The sequence below is a fragment of the Echinops telfairi genome, unplaced genomic scaffold, assembly GCF_000313985.2.
Source record: "Echinops telfairi isolate 266 unplaced genomic scaffold, ASM31398v2 ScPeMD7_1;HRSCAF=3_0, whole genome shotgun sequence".
NCBI classification, from domain to species: domain Eukaryota; kingdom Metazoa; phylum Chordata; class Mammalia; order Afrosoricida; family Tenrecidae; genus Echinops; species Echinops telfairi.
Window position 1 is genome coordinate 69968140 of NW_022103896.1, and position 5547 is coordinate 69973686.

General features: G+C 44.8%; 1 pseudogene; it reads left to right on the forward strand.

Annotated features, from left to right (window-relative positions):
- The window catches only part of LOC115869717, a 12667-nt pseudogene extending 10213 nt beyond the window's left edge, over positions 1 to 2454 (forward strand).
- Positions 2455 to 5547: the final 3093 nt, after the last annotated feature.

The following is a 5547-nucleotide window of genomic DNA, read 5'->3' on the forward strand; positions in this document are numbered from 1 at the left end:
TGTATATATATAATGCACCAGGTACAAATATGAGTCAGGGTGCTTTCACTTATATGTATGCTAGCTATATGCTGTTAGGTGCAAGTATGATTTCATTAATGTCTGCTGATTATGTATGCATAAGAGAATTGTGTAAAAGTGCCAAGTGACAAGACATGGAGTGTGATACTGAGGGTTTTCGTGTGCCCACATGATACCTTTAAGAAGACATGGGTGGAGTTTAGCTTGTCAATCAGGTCGCAGCTTGATGGCTTCCTTTGATGGGATCAAGTTAAATGGCTCTCTGCCTTCACCTTCCTGTTGGCAAGCCACTCTGAGAGCTGAGCGAGCCCTGTGATGTGGACACTGCATTGGATCCACACAGCGCTGCACCCACCGGCCCGTGCTCTTCCTGCCTTCTGCATCATTCATTGCGCGTGGCTGCGTAGTCTGAAAAGGGACTTGTGGACTTGAGCTGCACTTGGCTTTGATGCTTTATTGACACACGATTAATTCTTGATATAAAGCTCTTTTCTGTTTTCTTTTAAAGCGCTTTCTTATACATTAAAAGGAAAAATGACAAAACCTCGAAAACCCATGAGTCAGAATTGACTTGTTGGCAGTGGTTTAATGGGGTGGTCACACATGACTAATGTAGTTAATAGTACTGAGTTATACACATGAACATGGCTGAGATGGTGTTTTGTTATTTTGTCAGGGTTAAAATAGATATTCAAGGGCGCAAGGGGTGGGTATTTGGGAGGCAATATCTTTGGCCTTTTTGGGGGGACCTTGAAAAGCAAAATGTATCCCCTCCTTTCCTAACACATAATTATCAGAACAGCAGATTGTTAAAAATGAACCATTTCCAATCATACAGATTCTTTGTAGTAAAAAATCAGTAGTCATCTCACTTATATTTGAAAGCAACATAAGAGACTGAAGTGAGTAGATTGCTAAAGCCAGTTAGGCCTGGGTCTTCCTAAAAGCATGGTCTTCACCTCTTTTTACATTGCTTTCTGTGCTCACGGATTGCTGTCAAGTTGAAAATGGTAAATGACCCTTCAGCCTTCGCTGAGAAAGATTATCTATTCAATTAATGGCCCATAAAATGATTTAGGCAGAAGACAAGACTGCAGTTTCTTCTTCCAAAGGAGAAAGATGACACTGTCTTAATTTGCCAAACTTCAAGCTTTTAAAAGATTATAGGAAATATAAACTATCGCTTGTATAGGAAGGTAGAAGTCACAAGAGGAAATCAGAGCTAAAAGTCAGAGAATAAGTAGAAATAAATTCAGAAGAGGAAATACTCCCCTGGTTCCTTTCTGTGAATGCTTCTGCCTCTTTTGTCTTAAGTAGAGCAAACTTTTATATGGAATGAGGTAAGCACTCCTTCTATGTGCTTAAACATTAAATGTAAACCGGGAAACAGACAGTGATGAGCGTAATTAGTGTCAGGGACTGAACACGTAAAAACGTTGAGATGGAAAATGCTTTGGTATATCCTTCCCACACGCAAAAAAGTGAACTATAGAATAATTATGAATCTGGTTTCATCATGGGGTATATACAAGGTCTTTTGCTCTGTACCACACGCTGTGAGTGAGTTTAGGTGTGTACGGAAACTCACTTGCCCTAGAAAAGAAAGTGTGTGCACCGCCACATGATGGTAGAGGGTGCTGTAGTTTCAACATTAGCGCCTTGGCAGGAACTTTCCAGAATCCCTGGGGTGCAGCTGCTAACTGCGAAGTTGGAGAATCCAGGCTACCCAAACATGGAAAGTCCTGGCAATCTATTGCTGAAAAACCAGCCACTGAAATCCTCAGGAACAGATTTATTCTGTCATAGGGAAACATCATGAGGTGGACACAAGTTGAGAGCCCTGGTGGTGAAGTGGGTGACTCCTCAGGCTGCTAGGGGCAAGGCCAGCAGTTCAAAACCACCAGGCACCCAGAGGGAGGAAGATGAGGCTTTCTACTCCCATAAAGAGTTAAAGTCTCAGTGACTCCGGCCCCCACACTGGGGCCTGGGGGATCTGTGGGACTCTTTTCTTTCAGATTCGGGGTGTCAGGGAGAAGGTCAACCCCAACCAGAAGGAAGCTCATGCAGGCTTTCAAGCCCTTGCAAGAGGTCCCACCTGTGGGTGTCTGTGGGTGTTAGTGGCGCCCTACCTGAAGAACACTAGTAATAGAATTTTTTGAAGACTATCCAAATAAACCACCAACTGTTAGGTTTTTATCAAAAAAAGTTTCATCCAAATGTGTGCGCTGATGGTAGCATATGTTTCGATATCCTTCAGAACCGATGGAGCCCAACATGATGTATCTTCTATCTTAACATCAATTCAGTCTCTGCTGAATGAACCAAATCCAATGAGTCTAGCCAATAGCAAAGCAGTGCAGCTTCACAGGGAAAACAAACGAGAATCTGAGAAGAGTTTGGGCTATTGTTGAACAAAGCTGGAATGATTCATAACAGACAACTGGTCTGTTAATTTTTTTCATCATCGTTGTATATAACTTACCTCGCAATAGAAAGGCTAGCACATTTTAAGTCCCACAGGTTTTAAGGATTCTGCAGAGATTAATAAAAAGTCCTTCAGTTTCAGAACCTACAAAAGCTTGTATATCTTGATTAATGTACTTTTATGGCATGGTTTGAACTAAATTATTGCTACATAAATTTCTAATAGATCCTGTTTGTATTTTTTTCCCCAAGTGTAGAATGTTGGTGTGGAGTTTTCATGACAGAATATATACATTTTGTTGATCTGTACTTTTTTCCCCAAGTATTTAATGCCTTGTTTTTTAATTCTTTCGATTTTTAAATTAGAGAAAAGCACTTCACATTTTTATATATGAATACTATAGGTAAAGCAGCTAAAAATACCTAACTTCAGTGCTAGAGACTTGGCCACTTATTTCCTTATCTTTGCAGGTGGGATTAATAAGAGCCTAGCTCTCTCCTTCAATTGATAGTTTCATTTCTAATTTCCAGACAACGGATTTATATTTTATCAAGGAATTTCTTCAGATTTGATTCTGACCACTAATTATAATTTCATTCTTTATTTTGATTGTACCTATGTGGGTTTTAATTGAGCAATTATTCACATAACTGATGTAATTCTGTCTAGTTCTGTATTTAGGCTACTAGTTATGGTTTTTTCATGCATTACTTATTGTTATACTATTGTGGTAGTAACATAATCTGTTGTCAATTTGAGGCTTAAGAGTCAAGGGGTGGAGCTTAGCCTGTCAATGGGATGGCAGCTTGAGGACCTCATTTGAAGACGTGAAGGAGTTAAAATAGCTCGCTGGAGGCAGGATGCAGGCTCACTCCCTGGGAGACATTACAGCTGACAAGACACATGGAACTATGCTAGTGCTCTAAGCTGGAGGAGCCACATGGAGACCCCTGTCAGCACTGAGATGCCTCTACCACCAGTGGATCCACAAGAGTCCCCACCCACTGGCCTGTGATCTTCCTGCATTTGGTGTCATTGCATGTGTTTCATGAGTCAGAAGAGGGCTCTATAGATTGGTATTGGACCTATGGGCTAATATCGGATTTATGGACTTGATTTGGCCTGGGCTGGGATGTTTCCTTAATGTACAATTGCTCTTTATAGAAAGCTCTATCTTACACACATATGAATGTCTATGAATTTGTTTCTTTAGTCCACCCACACTAACACATGTACCTTCTGTGATTCATACCTCTGCTGTGAGCAGAGAGCTGATGCAACTTATTTTGCTGTTTAAAAGCATCTTCAAATGGATGAAGAAAGTAAAACCATAAACATTTACCAAAAACAGAGTTCCAGTCTCAGAAACGCACAGAGGGAATTCTGCCCTGTCCAATAGGGTCACTCTGCATCAGACTGGCCCCATAACAGCGAGTTGTTCTTGTTGTTGTTGTTGTTATTGTTTGGCATAGTTCTTGAGATTGCTGACCTCATCAGTTCTTGAACGAGTCTTTAGCTCAGCACTTCATAACGACATAAGGCAGTGCTCTGAGACCTGTATTTTCTGAGACTATTGGATTTTGCTTCAAGTCTCTATACCACACAAACCATCCAGCATGCTGCTGGCATTGATCGCCAATGGCTCACAAGGAAAATGGTGAGGCTCTGAGTCTGACAATTCTGCCCAGGCCCTCCTGGAACTGCCCTTTGGCTCGTCTTCAGCACGTCCTGGGGTTCTGCGCCAGAACCCAACCATAGGACACACTAGCCTCTCTCTGCAGTTGCTCAGAGTTCCGAAGGCCTCAAGTTTGCTCTCTTTCCAACAGGAGTTCCCTTTGCAAGGCCGGGTCCTCTCCTGTCCGCATTGCACGCTGGCCCACCATCTGCTCTCTCCCAGGTCGTTCTGAGCAATGGGGTAGGAGCCGCATGCAGTGGGGCTTATTGGAGCAGAATGGTGTGTTGTTAACAGAGCAGGTTCCAGTTTCACGGGGTGATGGCGGCGGTAGTCATGGTCCTCATCCCCAAATAACTTTGGAATTCACTCATTTATTCATACTTCCTTCCATCTTTCCCCTCCGTGATCAAGAAGGCGAGAGATCAAAACCATAAATCTGATTGTGTCTTTCTCTTGCTTGAAATCTTCCGGAAAAGTCTCACTGTCCTCAGGACTAATCCCAAACCCTCATCTGGCCCTACATGCCTGTCCTTGAGTCAGAATCACCCCCACAGCTATGGCTGCTTATAAACCCTGCACAGATCTCTGGGGACTGGAAATGGGTTGGAGACTTGAATCCACCCAAGGCATCTGCGAAGAAAGGCCTGGTGGTCTCCTTTTGAAAAACCCGCCACTGAAAACTGTGGAGAGCACTGTTCCCCTGGGACAGGGGGTCGCTGGGAGTGGGCAACCACTGCATGGCTGGACGCCATGGGTTTTGGATGGTGGGATACCACTGTGCAGCAAGCAGAGGGAGAGAATCCTGTGTGGCGGAAGACTGCATTTCCAGCAAGAGGAGATACTAAAAAGGAAATACTATATATGAGGGTTTCCAAAACTGTGTGGAAAAATCCATTTTTCTACGAACTTTTTTGAAGCGCCCTTGAATCAACCATAAGGGATATGAAGGACACCTGAGTGGAACCACAGAGGGGCTGCCCCTGACCTTAAGGGGCCCAGAAGAAAGCCAAGGTTTTTTCCGTGGCAACCCAGGGATCTGCCGCGGATTGCCGACGACGGTGGAGAGGCCAGCCCACCTACACTGCCTCCGCCACCTTGGCCGCCACCCTTGAGCCTGTGGAGGCTGATGGCACCCACGCGGCCTATGGTGAGCCTGAGTACCACAGCGCCGGGCTGTGGCCTTGGGGAGAGCTGCGCCGCTTCTCCCCGTGGCCAGGCCACATTGTGTCTCCGTGGATGACTGCCTGAGCCGAGCAGCCTGAGGCTCCCGCTGGGTCCTGGGGGTTCAGAGCCGGCAAGTTCTTATTTGGGTTGGCTTGTGTCCGGAAGCTGATGCCACTGAGCTCCTTCTGCGGGTTCTGCCGGGCCCCTGCAACAGGCAGCCCAGGAGCCTCCAAGCGGCTTCCAAGTCCTGCAGGGGGCCAGC